Source organism: Euprymna scolopes, chromosome 45 (genome assembly GCF_053919585.1).
Source record: "Euprymna scolopes isolate OS-2025 chromosome 45, ASM5391958v1, whole genome shotgun sequence".
In the NCBI taxonomy this organism is placed as follows: domain Eukaryota; kingdom Metazoa; phylum Mollusca; class Cephalopoda; order Sepiida; family Sepiolidae; genus Euprymna; species Euprymna scolopes.
Window position 1 is genome coordinate 29,615,741 of NC_136526.1, and position 22,642 is coordinate 29,638,382.

The 22,642-nt window shown below is 31.9% G+C and overlaps 1 long non-coding RNA gene and 1 pseudogene across 1 annotated transcript; both read right to left on the reverse strand.

The window, feature by feature from the left end:
* Positions 1-1,321: 1,321 nt before the first annotated feature.
* On the reverse strand, positions 1,322-19,777 carry LOC145269341 (uncharacterized). The gene is made up of 2 exons (XR_013864992.1): positions 19,001-19,777; positions 1,322-3,294 (listed from the first exon to the last, which is right to left on the reverse strand). It is a non-coding gene; the product is annotated as an uncharacterized LOC145269341 (long non-coding RNA).
* A 1,982-nt stretch (positions 19,778-21,759) lies between these two features.
* On the reverse strand, positions 21,760-22,380 carry LOC145269139 (uncharacterized; annotated as a pseudogene).
* Positions 22,381-22,642: the final 262 nt, after the last annotated feature.

Genomic DNA, 22,642 nt, shown 5'->3' on the forward strand with positions numbered 1-22,642 from the left:
AGATACTATGCAGATGAAGAAATAATGAATATTTGGAAACCCATTCTTGACATTAGGAGAGGGGGGCATTTTGTAACTAGTCTGCACTTTCGCCTAACACTTTACTAAACAAAAGATACTGTGAAACTAAAATGTTACTTGAAAATAAAAAGTTGAGAAGGAAGTTCTTGCAGGATTTTAATTTTGATTTAAATGGTGTAATTTTAAATACGTTTTCATTATAATACTTTTACCATCTACACCATTTTAAAGAGCGTTGTTTTGCTCTATATAATAATTTTAATTACAATTATATCTTCTTTTCAGAACGTTGAATATAAAATGGAAAAAACAAATTCACGCAATTTAATTTCAATTCAAGTTAGGCTGAAAAGCTGCTGAAACAGCTCACGATATCAATAAAGCACTACTGAACGTGCAGCACAACGCTAGTTTAATACATTTTGTGATGGCGACAAGTCTTGAAGAAGATGAGCAAAGTGATTGGCCATCAGATGTTAACAACAATCCATTAAGAGCCTGAGTCACAGCCAATTCACGCACAACTGATTGAGAACTTGCTTCTGAAGTAGATGTAATGCATAAGACAATTTCCAACTACTTGTGAGAGATTTGAAAGACAAAAGAAATCTTGGTAAATGAGTATGTCACAAATTGAATAACAACTGAAAAAAATGTCATCTTTCCTTCTTTTATCCAATAAGAACAACCTGTTTCCCAACTGGGTTGTGACATGCGATGGAGTGTGTTCTTTATAACTGGCAACACTTAGCTCAGTGATTAGACACCAACGAAGGTCTTGAAGATAGAGTTGCACCAAAGGAAGGTCATTCTGATTTCTGGTGGTCTGTGACTGTTTTTTTGAATGCAGGCCAAACTATTATAGTACAGAAGTAGATTCTCCTCTATAACAATGCCCCCCACCCCACCCATTGCTAAACCAACCCTGTTGAACGAATTGGGCTACTCTGTCTCATCCGTCATATTCTCCAGACCTCTTACCTACCGACAACTCAATTTTCAAGCATTTTGACAAATTTATGCATGATAAATACTTCAAAAACCTAAGCGATATCCGTCTTCAGCGACTTTATCGCAAGAACACAAGATATTTTTACATTACCGGCATAAATATCCTTGTTTAGCCTTGACAAGTGTATTAATTTCAATAAATACATTTTTGTTTAAACCAAGATATCTTTATCTGAATTTTACAACTAAAAACCGCAAGAACTTTCTTGTCAACCTGATATTATAAATTTGTGTGAATTATTTTTTTGAAAAACTACTCATTTCAATAAATAATTTACATGATTAAAAATAATAATTTCATTTATTTATTTGACAGTTTAAAGGATACAAAACTAGTTTCGAATCTGATGTAAAGAGTATTTTATTTGAAATAAAATTAATATCTATTTGTTAATAAATAAAGGTAAACATGCTGTATTACTTTGGTTAATGCAAAAATCGTGAAATGATTTTTATTAGGAATGTTGGGCTTTTATATTCCCACAGTACAGATTCTTTTTGATTTTGATGGAGAAATAGTGAGTTATCTATAATCGGCCATTCCTGAGTCATTGAGGTGAAACATCTCTCTATAGGTTGAGAACAGTAGACTTCTTCCTATTTTTATTTTAGTTCAGTAAGTTTTAAGAGATCAAGGGTGTTAACACGTGATTCCGTTATGATTTAAATTTATATTCAAAGGCTCTTTCAAGAATAGACGCTGTTCCCTTTATGGCTGCTATTTGTATTTCATTACAGCTAGGTCTTCCTGGGATCGCTTCTAAGTATTTCTAAAGATTCTTTTTTTATTAAGCCAGTTGTGCCTATCCCAACTGGTATAATGTTTATTTCAAACACATTTAAATTTAGTTATAGCTGATTTGTCAGAAAATGGAGATTAACATATTTTCGGAGTAAAATTATTTCTCCCTTTTTTGTTTTATTTTACTTCAGTCAAAGTTCTCAGAAAACAAGGGGCCTACGACCTGGGACTAACACTTGAAGTCTATATGAGACACATAGATATTCGAATGTTGCATTAAAGTTCTTTATCTCTCAAACACTGAGTTAGTAAAGAATTGAGAACATAATTTTCCTCTCCCCAATTAACCGTTTTTATATGTTGTAGTATAGCTTTCATGTTGGTCTCATGGTCTTACTGGATTCCAAGACAAGAATTTATCTAGTCAGGTGGAGTATCCAGCTTCCTGCCATTACTTGAGGTAACATCACTTGGAGAAGGTACACCATTCCTCGGAAAAGCTGTAGGGTAGCCGTAGTGAGGAGATCTTTTTTGGGCTGCGAATACTATGTGATTTTGAATATTTGGTCAAATGGAAAAAGTATCCTCATGCCAGATTGTTCTGACAAACCCCTATACAGAGAGACCTTAGACACTCGAGGACAGTGTCTAGTAGGCATTCAATTTCCCTCCCCCAGTGTGTACACGCATGTGTCGAGTTAAATATGATTTTGCTGCGAACGAAGATTCACAAATTTCACATGCAAATGGTTTTTCTCTAGTATGTGTTCGATTGTGCCGAATTAAAGTCGATTTCATAGAAAACGATTTATCACACGTTTCACATGAAAATGGTTTATGTCCAGTGTGTGTTCGATGATGACGCATCAAAATTGATTTTTGAGAAAATGATTTTCCACATGTCTCACAGGAAAATGGTTTTTCACCTGTGTGTGTCCGAAAATGTGTGATTAAAGTTGATTTCTCAGCAAAAGCAGATTCACATATCTGACATATAAATGATTTTTCCCCCGTGTGTACAAGCAAATGTCGGTTTAAGTGTGATTTTGCAGAAAATGAAGATTCACAAATTTCACATGAAAATGGCTTCTCGCCAGTGTGTGTGCGAAGGTGTCGAGTTAAATGTGCTTTTGTAGCAAATGCAGCTTCACATATTTGACATGAAAATGATTTTTCCCCCGTGTGCACGAGCAGATGTCGAGTTAAATGTGATCTTGTGGAAAATGAAGATTCGCAAATTCCACAAGAAAATGGTTTCTCGCCAGTGTGTGACCGTACATGAGTTGTCAAATTTGATCTGTCAGAAAATGAAGAATCGCACATTTCACATGAATATGGTTTTTCTCCAGTGTGTGTTCTCATATGAATAGTTAAGGATGTTTTTAATGAAAATGATGATCCACAAATATCACAAGAAAATGCTTTCACTTGATTTTGTATCGGCATGTATTCATTTAGTTGAAGCATTTTGAAATATGAGCATCAACAAAGTTTGCAGGAAAGTTTGTCAGCCAAAATATCTGTAAATAAATAGATTAACACAATTTCAAGGAATTTTATTATGTGTTTCACTAAAAGGTAACTCAAATATATAGGATATATTTGTTTTGTGGAAAACTAAATGTTTACTTGGTTATCAAAAATTATAAAATAATGCTTTATTCACGTAAATATTATAATTTGAACATTATTTTTTGTTAAAAATAAATTTTTGTTTCTGTATTTATTAAGAAACATTTACCTTATTTATCTTTGATGAGGTTATGTTAAATGTGAGTCATTAATGAATTGTTTCTTTTAACACAAATAAGATGACAAATATTCAATATTAATGTAAGAGATAATGATGATTGTAAATTGTGTCTTGTATATATTCATTGATCTTTCTAAATTTTCTCAAAAATGAAAATCCACAAAGTTTAGTTTTTCTAATAATCTTCAATTTGTGTATCTAGAAAATTTACCCTTTTAACGGAAATTATCTTTAGTTTTTGTAAAATATTCTTTTTTCTACCTCTTTCAACAAAAAACAGTAAATATATTTTATCCAAGTTATCAACTTAAACAACACACAATAAAATATATCAAAACTTGTGGCACAGAAGAAAATAAAAAATACAGGCTAAGTTTTCGATGTTGGCTACATATATAAAACAACCATGAAAAAGATACAAATCAAAAAGATGTAATTGATTTTGATACCAACATTTCATCATTTAAAAATAATTAATCAATATTAAATATGAATTAAAAAATATTGGCTGCAAAATTTAATGAAAAATTGTGTCAAACTCCTAAGAATAGAAGAGACTATTAACTACTGCAACTAACGTCATATCAACTCTATCTCATAACAGCGACTGGAGCAGCGTCGCAGAATTTTAGTGGAGGTTCTAACCTCGTAGAACTACACATAATGTGCTTTGTCGTCAACTGTGGATTGAAACGTTATATTGATGCCTGCAATAGGGACTCGACACACAGTGAAACAGTAATAACAGACGAACTTCAAAAAAAAGACTTTCTTTTCACTGTGTAGCCACTGCGGTTCTCTTCATGTTTCATCTTAACTTAGGGAGGTCAAGTTGTCACACGGGACATTCAATTATCCTGGTCACTGCACTAATATATGATCTCTGCTCCCCCAATTATAATGATCAAATTTCTATGATTTATTGTACAACTATCTGTGATTTGTTTTATAAAACGAATACAATTTCACCGATTTTATAGCAAATTGTTACAGACCATAGGAAATCGATCATTTAAGTCATCTCCCTCTTAGTACAGACCAATAAGTCTTCTGTGTGTTATGAGTAAGCTGCTGGAATCCATATTAAATAGAGAAGTAGTCAACCACCTCAGCAGAAATAACCTTCTTAGTGACATGCAATATGGTTTCCGTTCTGCCAGATCTACAGCAGATGTGCTGTTATATTTCATAGGATTAGCGAATCTCTTGACAAAGGCTTCCTCTCTAGAGCAATTGCTCTTGACATATCAAAGGCCTTCGATAAGGTATTGCATAAGGGCCTACTTCACAAGATTTCCAGCTATGGTATTACTAGAAATGTTTTCTCAATCATTAAATCATTTCTCTCTGATAGGCTCATAAGAGTAGTGGTTGATGGGCAGAAACCAGAGGTCCTCAATATTAATGCTGGAATCCCTCATCCTGGGCCCAACTCTCTTCCTGATATACATTAATGATCTCCCAAAACACATACTTAAATCATTCGTTGACATCTGTGCTGATGACACGACCATCTATGGCAACACATCAAAGGCTGTGAATGACAAAGTTCTCTCTGTTTCTCTCTCCTCTGATCTTGAGTGCGTGGTACAGTGGGGGAGGAGATGAATGGTTACTTTTAATGCATATAAAACCAAGCTCTTATCTTTACATCATCAACGTTCTGATCCCCATCTGGCATAAATTGAAATGTGTGGCTCTCGTCTAGGGGAAGCTCCATGTTTTGATAAGCTTCTGGGCTTGACCTTTACTCCTGACCTTAAATGGAACACATACATCAAGTCAGTTGCCAAGGTAAATGGTTGCCTAGAAAAATGGTAGGATCCTTCTACCCCTCCAGAAGATATCTCACCCCTGATGCAATTCTCTATCTATATAAAAGCCAAGTACGCCCAAGGATGGAGTACTGCTGCCAGTACATCTGAGCAGGAGCTGCTAAAAACAGCCTATCCTGCCTTGACAAAGTACAAAATAGGCTTCGTGGCCTAGTGGGTGATGCCCTGTTCTCTTCCCTGCAACCTCTCTCCCACAGGAGAGACATTGCGAGCCTGTCTTTGTTTTATCGTTACTACCATGGCAGGTGCTCGTCTGAGCTCCAATCTCTGGTCCCCTCCTACCCAATCTTTCACGATAAACACCCGTCTAGCTGAACTTCATGAATAAAAACTGTTGTGTCTATAGATAATACTTGCACAGTTTGACGTCAATATGGGAACTGTACAAACAATCATTTGTGAGGAACTGAAGATACAGAACATTTGCACAAAGTTTATCTCAAGAGTGTTCAGAGAAAATCAGAAAGAAAGACATTGCGTTGATAGTGAGGAGATGATTGAGTTCATTAATTCAGATTCTGCAGTTCTTAATGATAGTTCTTGATAGCAGTAGATAACGACCTACAATGAAAGCTGACTCTACTACTATGACCCAGAGACAAAGAGACAGCGGCCCCAGTGAAAACATGCTGACTTTCTCAGACCCCAGAAGACGAGAAGAGCAAATCCACCCAGAAACTTATAATGATCCCCTTTTTTTTTGACAACAGTGGCATGATCTGCACGCACTGGGTTCCCACTTGACGAACAGTCAACAAAAAATACTAGGAGTTCAGGAAGAGATTCCATCAGAAGAGGCCAGCACTGTTGAAATAAGGTCAGTGTTGTTTCCACCAGGACAATGCACCACTTTACAACTCCAACCTTGTCACAGACTATTTAACGAAGATGGGCATCAAGACACTTTCTTACCTTACCTATTGTCCAAACCTTGCTTCCTGTGACTTTCCATGGAGCTTTCCAGAATGGTACCAGCGCATTGCAGCCGGAGGAGATTATTCCAAAGAGGACTACAGTTTTATGTGTGTATTATCAATAAAAGTACCTGTACGAAAAAAGTCTGGAAACTTATCGTAAGTTATGGATGTGATATTGAAATACTATCTAGAAAAATAGAGGAAAGTATACTGAAATGAGTGTTCCCGTTCCTTGTCAAGTTTACCACAGGTCGTTCTTAAGTTTACCAATAACTAGTTTTGTGTCAGTAAAATTCTTTTAGTCATGCGATGTTACAGTTGCTGCTGATAAAACTATAGATCTCAATAAAATCTTGTATCATGCAAAAGTGTTTCATAATCTTGAATGTTCAGAATATACTGAAAAAATTTTATATTCTTAAAAATTTTTAGAAAGCAAAGAAAATCGTATCTTGGAATTCTCAACATGCAAAGTGTAAGCACACTCAAACACAGTTTGATGAAAACTTAATCTTCATGATATCTAGGTGTTTCTGTGTCATGTGCACACACAACCAATTTTCTATATGGTTCAAATCGACCTGACAGAATGTCATGTCATAAAAACATAAAGGATTTCTCATGCAAATGTAATCTCATTGGTTGTGTGTGTAGCACATTATCTGAGATGTGCTATAGGCCTATTACCTCTACAGTTCATCGACAATGGTACATTCCTATATTTTTTCCGGTGAGAGTCCACTGCAAAAATCGGTCAGATTCAATGGAAGTTGCAACATCTTTTCTCTCTATTAGATTCCTCCTTTCCCCGCTCCCCCCACAGCACATGCGGATGCGTTCACAAGGAACAGTATGAGGAAACACCGGTTTGGAATCGTACAAGGTTATTTATACTGTTTTTTTTCTTTTTTTTTTCTTTTTTTCCTGATTATGCTTTCTGTTTTTCCCATAATAAAATAAGAAAAAAAAAAAAAAAAAAAAAACGTGATTATTAATATTATTTCCGTTTTGCTTTTTTTTAGTTAGTGTAAGATGCAATCTGCGGGACTAACCGCTTCTTACTTCCGGTTTTACCGACTCTAACCATGAAATCTAACAATGACCTTTATTTATTAGTGCTTTCAACTCAATATTTACGTATACACAAAAAATTCATTCTTTAACATTCACTATTACAACGCAACGACATCGTGATTGCACTTGCATTACACTTGAATTAAAATTAAAACAAATTCATTCATTTAGATTTTGAGTGTGAGGCGTGACTACTGAAACTTAACCAAAACAAACTCCACTGTGGAATTAATATTTGACCTAATTCACTTTTGGGTTAATTCAACACGTTTTTTTTTTGTTTTTTTTTTGCGTTTCCGCCTCAATGATTAGAGTTCGATAATTTAAATTGAATCAAAAAAATACCTTGGATTCATTTTATGTAACGTACATTTTGTTGAAATTTAAAAATATTATCTTTCATTTAGCAATTAATGATATAGATATAAAATTTTCAATGATTTTTTTTAAAAAGTGGAACAGAATGTATATTACATAAAATAAATCCAAGGTAATTTTTTGATTCAATTTTAATTAAATTTTTATACCTTACTTTGTAAAATTTATAAAAGTGCACTTTGAAGATAAATAAATTTCAAATTGAATCTTGTACCTTTATTTTAAAGCCTATAGTAAGAACATTTTGTTTAACAATTTTCATGCCTTGGATGAAATGCTTTTCTAACTTGTAACACAAAAAGTGTTAAAACTAAAGTATTTTTTAAAATAAATATATGGTTTCGTTTTTCGTGTCTTGACTCCATGATCAAGTTTACATTACAAGAGTAAAAAATAATATTTTAAAAATATTATAGAATGTGTATTCTCTTTTAAAGACAATACCTTCTTCAAGAACGATCATAAAATGTGTTCTGCCCCAATATTTATTCAATAAGGGATGAGTTTTCCCACCTAGAAAGAAGGGACGAGATTTCCAGGTACAAGTTTTCTGCGCACCAAATTTTCATTTAATTATATAAATTATATATTATAAATTTTTATTTAATTACATAAATTATATATAATAAATTTTTATTTAATTAAATAAATTCTGTATTATGAATTATCATTTAATTATATAAATTATATATTATAAATTTTTATTTAATACAAAAAATTATATATTATAAATTTTCATAAAATTAAATAAATTATATATTATAAATTTTCATTAAATTAAATAAATTATATATTATAAATTTTCATTTAATTATTTAAATTATATATTATAAATTTTTATTTAATTATATCAATTATATGTAATAAATTTTTATTTAAATAAATTATATATTATATAATTTTATTTAATTATATAAATTATATATTATAAATTTTCATTTAATTATATAAATTATATATTATAAATTTTCATTTAATTATATAAATTATATATTATAAATTTTTATTTAATTATATAAATTATATATTATAAATTTTTATTTAATTAAATAAATTATATATTAAAAATTTTCATTAAATTAAATAAATTATATATTATAAATTTTCATTTAATTATATAAATTATATATTATGAATTTTTATTTAATTATATAAATAATATATTATAAATTTTAATTTAATTAAATAAATTATATATCATAAAATTTTATTTAATTATGTAAATTATATATTATAAATTTTCATTTAATTATATAAATTATATATTATAAATTATCATTTAATTATATAAATCATATATTATAAATTTTAATTTAATTATTTCAATTATATATTATAAATTTGTATTAATTAAATAAATACTATATTATAAATTATCATGTAATTATATAAATTATATATTATGAATTTTTAATTTATTATATAAATTATATATTATAAATTCTTATTTAATTAAATAAATTATATATTCTTAATTTTTATTTAATTATATAAATTATATGTTATAAATTTTCATTTAATTATATAAATTATATATTATAAATTTTTATTTAATTAAATAAATTATATATTATAAATTTTAATTCAATTAAATAAATTCTATATTATAAATTTTCATTTAATTATATAAATCATATATTATAAATTTTTATTTTATTATACAAATTATATATTATAAATTTTTATTTAATTAAATAAATTATATATTATAATTTATTATTTTATTATATAAATTATATATTATAAATTTTTATTTAATTAAAAAAATTATATATTATAAATTTTCATAAAATTAAATAAATTATATATTATAAATTTTCATTAAATTAAACAAATTATATATTATAAATTTTCATTTAATTATTTAAATTATATATTATAAATTTTTATTTAATTATATCAATTATATGTAATAAATTTTTATTTAAATAAATTATATATTATATAATTTTATTTAATTATATAAATTATATATTATAAATTTTCATTTAATTATATAAATTATATATTATAAATTTTCATTTAATTATATAAATTATATATTATAAATTTTTATTTAATTATATAAATTATATATTATAAATTTTTATTTAATTAAATAAATTATATATTAAAAATTTTTATTTAATTAAATAAATTATATATTATAAATTTTCATTTAATTATATAAATTATATATTATGAATTTTTATTTAATTATATAAATAATATATTATAAATTTTAATTTAATTAAATAAATTATATATCATAAAATTTTATTTAATTATGTAAATTATATATTATAAATTTTCATTTAATTATATAAATTATATATTATAAATTATCATTTAATTATATAAATCATATATTATAAATTTTAATTTAATTATTTCAATTATATATTATAAATTTGTATTAATTAAATAAATACTATATTATAAATTATCATGTAATTATATAAATTATATATTATGAATTTTTAATTTATTATATAAATTATATATTATAAATTCTTATTTAATTAAATAAATTATATATTCTTAATTTTTATTTAATTATATAAATTATATGTTATAAATTTTCATTTAATTATATAAATTATATATTATAAATTTTTATTTAATTAAATAAATTATATATTATAAATTTTAATTCAATTAAATAAATTCTATATTATAAATTTTCATTTAATTATATAAATCATATATTATAAATTTTTATTTTATTATACAAATTATATATTATAAATTTTTATTTAATTAAATAAATTATATATTATAATTTATTATTTTATTATATAAATTATATATTATAAATTTGTATTTCATTTAATAAATTATATATTCTAAATTTTTATTTAATTATATAAATTATATATTATAAATTTTCATTTAATTATATAATAGATTATAAAATTTTATTAATTAAATAAATTATATATTATAAAATTTTATTTAATTAAATAAATTATATATTATAAAATTTTATTTAATTATATAAATTATATATTATATATTTTTATTTAATTATATAAATTATATATTATAAATTTTTATTTAATTAAATAAATTATATATAAATTTTTATTTAATTAAATAAATTATATATAAATTTTTATTTAATTAAATAAATTATATATTATAAATTTTTATTTAATTATATTAATTATATAAATTTTCATTTAATTATATAATTTATTTTTTTCTAATAAAATGTGTTTTATTATTTGACTAGCGGGGGTACCCGGCGTTGCCCGAGTGTTTGTTTCCGGGATGGGGGGGGGGAGTTTTAAAAAATGTTATGGTAGGTAAGAAGGAAGGATCAAACCCGGAGTCATGAGTAAAAGTAGGAAAATAAAGTGTGAAAAAAAACAAAACATCTGCAACGTTAACAGTTCGGCCACCAACAAAAGTCCATTCCAGTTGTTTAGGAAAAAACAAAACAAAAAAAACGACTACGATAGGTCGGCGCGAACGTGAAAATATAATGTGAATTGTCCAGCACGCTAACCACTACGCCACAGAGCACTGCAGCTTAGTTTAGTGATTTTAAATAACTTCACATGAAAGAACTACGAAGCCAAACCGGTGTTCTCTTCTCAACTGTTCCTTGTGAACGATCCCCAAACGGTGTTAAGTGGTGGTAGGGGGAGGAGGAATTTATTAGCGAGAAAATATTTTACCACTTCCATTGATCTTAACCGATTTTGGCCGTGACTTCTCAGCAGAAAAAGTATAGAAATCTAAGATTATCAAGGAATTTGAGAAATAATAAGCCTATAACACACCTCAGATATTGTTCTGCCGTTTGTGCATATTATATTTGCATGAAATATCTTGATTTTTAATCCTATTAATGTCAAAATCAGACGGGAAAAAATGAGTTCATTTTATTTATATAGAGATAATTAGTGCTCTCTTGTTTTTGTTGTTTAAACGTATTTCTTTCTTTTTTTTTCATGATAACACAGGAGTGTTAAAACTAAAGTAGTTCCTTAAAAATGGTTTCGTTTTTATGTTGTGACTCCATTCCGTATCCACTTCCGGTAACTTAATTTTCTCAAGCACTAAAACACATTTTGTGAGAATTTTAAATTGTTTGACTTACTGAGGGTAGGTCGGTGGGGAAGAAAGGAGTGCTTGTAGCTGTGTCCAACATGGCCGGTGGTCCGTTAAGCAAAGAAACTGAGTGCCTATTCCTTACAAGTTAAATAGACATTCCAGTCACGTGTGAATTTTGTTTACTGAGAGTTTGAGTAGATAAAAGGAGTAGCTGCTCTACAGTTGTTGTTGTCTTTTAGACAAAGTACAGTTGGGCCATCGTTACTCATTTGTTACTTTTACAAAGAAAGACTGCTTGTAAGCAACGTCGACATTTTGTTGCAAGACTTCAAACGCCTTATCTCCACCCACCCCTCTACTCAGCGGTAAGCTAATTCCAACACATTGCAATGAAATCAATTTTTCCTCTTTAGAGTTGAATTATTCTAGCGTTCAACTGAATTTATAACATGGATGATTCAGTCTCAATGGAGGACCTGAAGCTGAAACAAGAACTTCTTCAAAGAAAGATACTAACTACCCTGGAAGGGTTAGAAAAGGGAGAGAAGAGTTCTGAAGAAGTGCTTTCTCTATCTAAGCGAGAAATAGAGGACTGGTTGGAAGAGCTTGAGAGTGGTTCTTTTGGCATGGAGGAACACTTGGCTGCAAGAGGAGAAGCAGAAGCATTGGCAAGCTTAAGTCTAACTTCGTTCTACTTTAAATATGGAGTGAGACAGCATTTAAATTCTCTATGGAAAGCTGACCAGAGTGAGCACCCAGCAGTTAACTCGATGGCAACCCGGTTATTCCAGAAAATGAGAGATCACCACCTTTCAAACCAACAGCCCATTCTTCATTTTCTGTGGAGCCATTTAAGATAAAGTTGAAGGAACCAAGCTTTAATGGGAAGGACATTGACACTAACAAGAGGAGCTTCAAGGACTTCTTGACGAAGTTTGAGAATTGTGCCAGGTCCATAACATCAAACACAGAAAAACTATATTTTTTTAGATGTTCCTTGGAAAGTAGGGCCCTCCAACTTATAAATCATCTCTCCCCCTCTGAAGATAGTTACGCTATGGCCCTTAAGCTATTAAAAGATGGATATTTGGACGAGGAGGAGATAAGAGGTGAAATAATTAAGGAAATATTAGATTTCCAGTTAGATAATTCCAAAAACCTGGAAGGATTAAAATATTTTATGATAAAGACCCAGGCGGATATGTGGGAGCCAAGGGCCTCGTATAGTTGTGACTTATATGATGATAAGTCAGCTGGAGCAATAATAATAGCACAAGGGTTATTTGCGAAATTCCCGCCCGAAGTAAAGGGAGAACTCTTACGAATCTCTTGGACTACCTACCCGACATTGTCCACACTATTGAAGGAAACACTAAGAATAGTGAAACAAATGCTAGTTGCCAGACAGCAGACCAAGGTACTGATGGCCAAACCTAGGCTGCAACCTAAGGTTAAGCTAGAGGTGACAATCGAAACCTCATCTCTTAAAACTTTTAATACCGAATTGAGATCTGAGGTAAGATGCGACTTCTGCAAAAGCAATAAACATTTGTGTGAGGACTGTTGCAACTATACGACCCATGAAGCCAGGATAACCCGGTGTAGAGAGCTGCACCTTTGTTTTCAGTGCCTAAAGAGATCTCACGTTGGGAATATATGTCCATTAAGGACATCGAGAAAAATTTGTTGTCATAGTTGCAACTCTAAAGGACACATAACTCCTATGTGCTCAACTGTTATGAGTAGTATGCAGGTTGATACCTGCCTACATACAAAAGACGATAATGCTTTCCTTTCTCCTATAATTGAAATAATACTGAAAAGAAGGGATAAAAAAAGTGAAGGTAAACTGCCTGTTAGACACTGGCAGTCAAAGAACTTATTTGGACTCTTTAATTTTAAAAAAGCTAAATTGCATCTACTTCGCAAAAGATAAAATAATGGATGTAAAGACCTATTTAGGAACGAGTCCTAAAACCTTTAAGGAAATCTCGTTGGGATTGAATTTGATGCCCGGCAAAACACATACTCTTCAGATTCTTGCGACCAAGTTGAACTTGTCTCACAGCCTTGAAGGACTTACTCAGATTCTTGGAAATTAAAAGAATCGCAGACTGGCTGCTAAGGAGCATTTGGTTACTATAGATGGGTTACTAGGACTCAACACAATCCAGTACCTGGAACCTTTAAAGATAGTCCCTTGCATGTATGGAGCAGCATTTGAGACACAAAATGTACTAATCCCCTTTGGAAACAGGTGTTCTTTTCTATATAAACACCAGATTAAAAACCAAAAGAGAACACAGATTAATTATGCAGGGGTGTTGGTTAAACTCCACCACTTCCATCTTCCAGAATTAACTACATGGTTCACTCAGAGGAATCCTACCCAAACCCTCTAAAAAATTGGTTTGAAGAGAGTAGTGTCCAACGAGGGTTGGAGAACATGTTCAACCTTGAATCTATTGGATTACCCACTGACGAGAAATTCTCCACCTTGAATGAAGAGAAAGTTTAGAGAATCCATCACATTCAAGGATGGTCTCTATCATGTACAACTTCAGTGGTATAAAGATAAATTAAAATCGCTACCTTCTAATTACAATGCTGCTATTTGGGTGCTAGAAAAGGTTAACGAGGATCTGAAGAAGAAAAACTTGTATAATCAGTATCTGCAAGTTTTTCAACAAGAAGACGAGGGTATTATTGAAGAAATAATTGTGCCTCCCGAACAATTTAAAGACTATATATGGATTCCCCATAGGCCAGTGCTAAAACTAACAGACCAGACTACTACCAAAGTGAGACATGTGTTTAATTGTTCTTATAAGCATAGGGGGCTCAGTATCATTAAACGAAGCAGCATATCCTGTAGTGAACCTGATGACTGACATGTTAAAATTGATGATCCGATTCCGAACAGACCGATATGTCTTGTTGGCTGATATCAGAAAAGCATTTCTGATGATTTGTCTGGCATCGGAAAAGGATCGTAATCGGTTTTGCTTTTTTCTGAGGAAAACTGAAAATTTACATAGCTACACGTACAAACCCCTTATTTTTGGCTTCAATGCAAGCCCTTTTATTTTAAATTACGTGTTGAAATTTCATGCAGAGACATTCCCTTCCGATGAATGTTCAGAGGCACTGAAATCCAATTTTTATGTGGACGACCTAATGAAAACTGCGAATAATGCAGAAAATCTATCTGATTTGTATATCTCTGCGAGAGAGCGTCTGCAGAAGGGAAATTTTAATTTAGTCTTGCAATTCCAACTGTATAACACTCTCATACAAATTGGAGGCATCAATTAAGAGGAACATATTATCGGAGACCTCGAAGGTATTTGATCCTTTGTCTCTGTATCTAGCTGATACGGTGCGAGGTCGTTTATTGATGAGAGAAATATGAATTGGGATATATGGTTCCTCAAGGTATGAGTTCAGTTTGGAGAACGCTGGCAAAAAATTTATCAACATTAGACTCTGTATCTTTCCCAAGGGGGGTTATAGATGAAGGAAAAGATACAAAGTTATTCTTTTTCTGTGATGCATCTAAAGTGGCATATAGGTTTGCAATATATGCTGTACAGGGTGGAAATTCCTCCTTGGTATTTGCCAAGCGAAAATGGCTCCATTGCAGGGAAAATCCCTCCCAACGTTGGAACTTCTAGCAGTATTCTTAGCAATGAAATGCTTCCCTTTTATAAAAGAGTCCCTAAAAGGACATTCCTAAAAGACGTCTACGTAATTACAAATGCTCAGGTAGTTCTGTCCTGGATTCTGGCTGACTTCGTCCAAATTAAAAATGTATTTGTACAAAATAGATTGCAGGACATAGCTCAAATATCTGAGAAGGTTAAAACTGATTTTAACATAAAGATAAACTTTCAGTACACTTCAACAGATGACAATCCGGCCGATTACATCACCAGAGGTTTGACTATCAAGAAATTAAAGGAAAAGTTTTCTCTTTGGTATGAGGGACCGACATGGATAAGGCAAGAAGAATCATCCTGTTGCCATCGTGAGTTGGGTTGCCTTTCTAAAGTTCAGATCGAGCGGATTGGGGCTTCAGTAAATTATGCCGCAGAGAATGAAGTGGCTACATCAGAAGTCAAATTGGAAAACTTCTCCAGTTTGAATAAATTGATCAGTGTTCAAGTTCATCAGAGGGAGATGGATCCTGAGTTACAAGCAAATACCTTCCTGATCAAGACAATGCAAAAACAATCCTTTTCAAGGGAGTTGGACTTTTTGTTAAACCCTGGGGGAAATAGCATGCCTAAACTGGTGAAGAATTTGAATCTCTTTTTGGATCACAAAGGCATTATATGATCGAAGGGAAGAATAGGAAAATCAGTATCACTCATATGAGGTCCAAAATCCTATTTTTATTGGGAAAAGAGCATTATCTAATAAGATTGATCATTCAAGAATATCACCAAAGAAGCCAACACTTAGGCTTGGCCACAACATTGAATGAAATACAATTGATAAGTTATTGGATACCACAAGCCAGACAGGCTGTTAAAAATGTGGTTAGTACTTGTGTGTGTCAGAAAAAGTTACAGTACTCACCTTCCTGCAGCTTCTGATGGAGATGCATGAGACTAAGAAGTGAATGTCTTGCTAAGGATTATTTTTATTTGTAATCAGTGTCACGTGGTGCTTGTCTGCCATAAAAGGGGCTCGGTGCACATGTTTTTTTGCTGTTTTTTCTTCTTCTTCCCTTTTACAGCTCAAGCATTATTTTTGCATTTCCCTATCAAGATCCTTTCGGATCTACTATTACTATTATTCCCCGAAACTACTGGACCTTGGTACAGGGTTTTTTTACATGAGGTCGCAACATCGACAATGTGTTACAAAAATTAAGGTAAGGTATTTTTCTTCTTATTTTCTCTTCTCCGTCGGTTGCCGTTGTTAGATGAAATCACTTTTTGTTTTTCCTTGCTAAGGTCACCTCCTTCCTCTTGTGCCGATGCTTCCCATTGGAATTCGGCACATGTGCAATGTAAATCATATAATGTCGTTTCCTTTTCAATACCAAATTCGAACAACTTATCAGTCTCTCGGGTGAATTTTGTCAGGCCCTATCTACATACCGGTGTTGATTTTACCAGCCATATCTATGTTAAAGGACAAGAAAAGGATTATAAAATGTACATTCTTCTATTTACATGTATGAGTATTAGGACTGTACATTTGGAACTGGTTCCGGATATGACTGTGAAACTATTTATTCAAGCATTCATTAGGTTCACGAATGTGAATGGAATCCCTACACACCTTTATTCGGATAATGCTTGCACATTTAATGCGGCTGCCAGAATCATTAACCGGGGCATGATAGCGGACGAATTCAAGGAAATGTTTAGCCCATATGACTTAAAACATTGCACAATTCCACTGTTTTCACCTTGGTACGTTGGTAAAGGTCTATCAAGACCATAAAATCTTGCTTATATAAGTAGACTATTTTGGCCTACTATTTTGTCTGATGGGCAAAGGGCAGTAAATAGCCGCCCCCTGACATCTAGGAGGTTTGAGGATGCTGATCTGAATGTCTTAACCCCTAACTTTCTCATGAATGTGAATGTTAGTCAAGGAATAATAATGTGGTTCGAAAACCAGGACCTGGAAACGATCGATCCTCTTAGTCGAAGTGACTTGATTTAAACCCTGCGTTCCTGGGAAGGAAGCCTGACTAAATTTAGGAAAGTTTTGAACAAGGACTATTTGTTGAGTCTCAGAGAAAGGGCAATGAGCTTGGCTGATTGTTCCTTTGAAGATAAAGTAAAACCAGGGGGTATAGTGCTCATAAAAAGCCCTCTGAAGACAAGGCCTTTCTAGTCCTTAGGTGAAGTTCTGCAGCTAATCCAAGGAAGTGATGAATTGGTGCGCATGGTGAAGGTGAGGAAAGGGAATGAAGCTATAGACACATACTCTATCAAGCATATCTTTCCTCTGGAATTCTCTCAACAGCCTGGAGAACCCGACCCTATAGGCATGAAACCATCGACTTCACAGGATATAAGCCAGAACTCACAATGGAGAGAGAGTACTATAATTTGGATCTGTCCTAGCTGTAACAGACCTGAGGATACCAGACCTATGATAGCCTGCGATAGATGCAATGACTGGTTTCACTTCAGTTGTGTGGGTCTAACTGAAGCACCACCAGAAGATGAACAATGTTTCTGTACGACTTGCAACCCTCAAGGAGTTGTAACTGGTAGACCCAGTTGATCAGGAGTCTAAACAAACTATTTTTTTCTTTTGTGAGGAATGTGTGAGAATTTTAAATTGCTTGACTTACTGAGTGTAGGTCGGTGGGGAAGAAAGGCGTACTTGCAACTGTGACCAACACGGCCGGTGGTCTGTTAAGCAAAGGAACTGAGTGCCTATTCCTTACAAGTTCAATAGACATTCCAGAGTTGACTGAGAGTTTGAGTAGATAAAAGGAGTGGCCGCTCTACCGTTGTTGTTGTTTTTTGGACAAAGTACACTTGGACCATCGTTACTCATTTGTTACTTTAACAAGGAAAGACTGCTTGTAAGCAACGTCGACATTTCGTTGCAAGACTTCAAACGTCTTCCCCCCCCCCACTCGTCGGTAAGCTAATTCCGCTGAAATAAAACTAGAAAAATTATTATTGTTATTGTTATTGTTGTTGTTGTAGCAGTTTTTATTTGATTAAATGTACGACATTCGCCGCCATATTTTTTAAAATATGGCCTTTAAAAGATAAATTTGGCCTTTGTTTTGAAGCAGTTTCAATGAACCATGATTTTGGTTCCATGAAACTACTTACAAAAAAGCCAAATTTGTCCTTTAAAAGGTCAATCTGTCAAATCTTAAAAGGCCAATTTAAAAAATATATAACGGTTACACTCTGTGGCATCGAATGTCGTACATTTAATTTAATAAAAAAAATGATTTAAAAAATAAAAAATAAAAACGAAACTTTTTTCTGGTTTTATTTCAGCCTTTGGGTCTGACAATGTGTTTTAAAAATAAATAGTTTTTATATAAAAATAAATAGTTTTTATATAAAAATAGGTTCTATGTCTGCAAAATCATTTACGCCGCTAAACTACAAAATTCGCCAAAAATTTAATATAATATATTCACAAAACAAAGAGAGAAAAATATTAATAAAACAAAGAAAAAATATATATAAATAAAACAAAATTAAAACATGATTTTTCACATTATACTTACATTTCTATGGTGCAATTTTTTGGTTGATTTCATAGGAAAAAGGAAAAATATTACATCATATAAACCAAAAGATTCTACAATTAAATTATTTTTGATTTTTTATTATTATTATTATTATTTAGTTTTACTATCTGTGGTATTTCGAGCAGATCTTACGATAGTGACGGAGGATTGACCCGAGAATTCATTCATAACAGGAAATGTTGGTGTCATGGCGGACAACGGATATAATCGTTATTTCCCACTATTCACTTTTCACTTCCGCCCATTTATTCATGCGAACAAGTGTATTTACCTATTTCAATATTTATAACATTTTTTTTTTAATTATTTAATGTAACAGCAGATATTTTAAGGTGAAAATTGAGATTCAATAGTCTCATCGACAATAACTTGATTTTGAATAGTTGTTTCGCATTCATATTTACGCGTTGGTTTTTATTTATTTGGTACTTTAGGGACGGCCAAAATTCACCACAGAATTACTCCACCCTATATGTAACACGATGTAACTTTATTATAAATTAATATTATCAGTATAACTTTTGTACCATTTAAAAGAAGAAGGACAAAATAAATCAGTAATAATTAAAAAAAAAAATTTCATCGAACGAAAATAATGAAATTGCGAGACGAAAATCGTGTTTGCATAATTGTCGCTTTAAAATAACGTTCCTATGTAGTAGACATTCCGAACGTGAAAACATACTCGTGTTTAATAAATCTAGTAAAAATCAACTAATCGTCAGATTTTCGTGAAATTTTCGATACTTATCAATTTTAGAATGAAATTACATATAAAATGCAGTTTTCGTAAAATATACGAGGGGAAATATTTTTTTAGTACTCTATTTTTTTTCGAAATTCGAACAAAATATATTTAAATCTATCGAAATTTCTATTTATTATGAAACATATGAGTTCAAATAACTAAAAATATTTATTTTTTAAAAATTTAAATACACATATTTACTTTGAAGTTGCAATAAAAAAATTGATATAAACTTAATATTATTATTATTTTTTTTTAAATGGCGTTTTTTCGAATTAATATATACTATAATCAGTTGAATTGGCAAAAAAGAAAAAAAGAAACTTCGTAAAAATTAATTAATTTTTAAAAGATTAAAACGATTAAAATTCCATTATTTCAAAATGTTCCGTTACAACATAGATTTTTAATTAATTGTGTTTACATTTTTTTTTAAAAAACAATCCATTTTTATATAAATATGACTCTTGTCAGCTATTTTATGGCTAAATTAAAACCAATTTGAAGATATTATTGCACAAATATTAAGCATTTTGTTTGTCTCTTTTTACCAAACAAAATATAGGTAACCAAATGAACATTCAGTAAAACCGTATTTCATATTTAATATACAAATGTTTAAAATATTATTAATCGTTAAACTGTGTAAATCTTAAAACCTAACAAAATTATAACAAAGATTAATTATTAATTGCAGTTTGAAAAAGATAAACAAAGGTTTCAAAAAATCATTAAGCCACTGAAACATTATGTAAAAGAATACCAAAACATGAGATTCATTTATGAGAAGCGGAATACGGTCTCCATTTTTTTATTGAACGCTAGTTCCGTGTCAAACGGAAGTGGAAGTATATCCGAGACTTCTTTACTGAAGAGTTCTTTAAGGGGAGGTAATGGTTCATACTATCGCATCCCTCTTCTTTCAATAATTGAAATGGAAAGAGAAAAAAAAGGAATTTATTTATAATGATAAGATAAAAAATAAAATAAAAAGTAGTTAGTAACTGTCTCATCTCTGAATCTTTTGGGGGGTCTGATGACACGTCCAGATCTGATGGTTTGAACTGTCGTATGGTTGCTATAGGTGCCCGTGTCTGGCACTCCATAGGGTGTACGTTTGAAAGGTGCCTGTTGACATTGTGTACTGTCCATCTCTATACTCGATGAACCGTCCCTGGTAGGTTCCTGAGGAATTTCAGTGGAGTGCATCTCTGGATGTGCTATGCTTCTGGAGGGGATTACTCTAAGATGCTGTCGATTTCGACAAAGAGTTTTTTTTCCGGAGGGGGTCTGTACTATGTACAACCTTGGTTCTCAGTCCAATTGTGTGACAACTGCAGGAGACCACTCACCTGCTTCTTTATTTAACACACGTACAGGTTGTCCGGTGGGCAGTCTGGGCAGCTCTTTTGTATGTTGATCATGGTACATCTTCTGTTTTTCTTGCTTCTGATACAGTCGCTCCATTATTTTCTCTTTGTTAGCATTTTTGTTGGTGCATTTGACTGGGATGTTCCCTGCTAACTTCCTTTGGTATATAAGCTCACCTGGTGAGGGAAGGGTATGTTGAAAATGAGTGGAAGTCATTTAATAAAAATGTGTGGACACATACCTCATCACCGGAGCCTGCGACATCCAGAAAGGTTTTAAAAATTACTATGAACACATTTTGTTTGACGAAATACTAAGACGCACACATTGTGTGTGTATTTTATTTACAACATGGAGAACCTGAGAGTTACAATAAAAGGGGAGAGAATCCCCACAATAAAAAGGCTTTTGGAAAGGGGAAGATAACCCTATAGCAATTGAATATATATCGACACTCCTCCTCAATTGCTGACAGTCTGCATTATAGTTTATGGAGTCCCAAAAGTTCCCTGAGCCTTACAAACTGTGTGCTTCCAAGTCCTTTAGTTAGCAGGTCGGCTACCATCTCTTTACTTGGACAGTATTCGAGCTTAACAGTTTCCCGCTTGACCAGTTCTCAAACATAGTGGAACTTTATGTCCACATGTTTGGCCCTTCCATGATACTGTGGACTCCTTGCCATACATATGGTTGACTGGTTGTCCTCATATATAAGGGTTGGTGTTACTGGAGATCCTAGCAAGGCACTTTGAAGATTCTGCATCCAAACAGCCTCCTGTGCTCTACTTGCCAATGCCATGTACTCAGCTTCAGCTGTTGATAGAGCAACACAGGTTTGCCTTTTGCTTCTCCAGCTGACTGCCGCACCACTCAGCTTAAAAACATATCCAGATGTTGATCTGCGATCATCCAAATTACCAGCCCAGTCAGCATCGGAGTACCCCAGGAGATTGGTGGCTTTCTTCTTGTCATAAAGTAAACCATATCCTTGTGTACCGTTTAAGTACCGGAGGATATGTTTCACAGCCTTCCAGTGTTCCATTGTAGGTTGAGAGCAGAATCTCGAAACATTTCCAACGGCATGAGCAATATCCGGTCGTGTCCTTGTCGACAGGTACAATAGGCTCCCAACTGCAGACTGATACAACTCTTTGTTGACCAGTTTACTTGTTTCCGTTGCCTTCGTCAATTTTGTTCTGGGATCAATTCGAGTAGGCACAGGTTTGGAATTCTCCATCTGGAACTTTCTCAAGACATCTGCTGTGTATGTAGGCTGTCCAATCCATATTTTTCCTGCTTTGGGATAAATAATCTTCACACCCAAAAAATGGTGTAGTTTTCCCAAATCTTTTATTTTGAAAATCTTTGATATCGCTTTCATGAAATCTTCAATAAGATTTGTGGATTTACATGCCACAATAAACAGCTGTTATGAAAATGTCTCCTCCTGAAGATTTTATGTAGATGCAAGGATCACTTTCCAACTGTTTGAAGTCCAT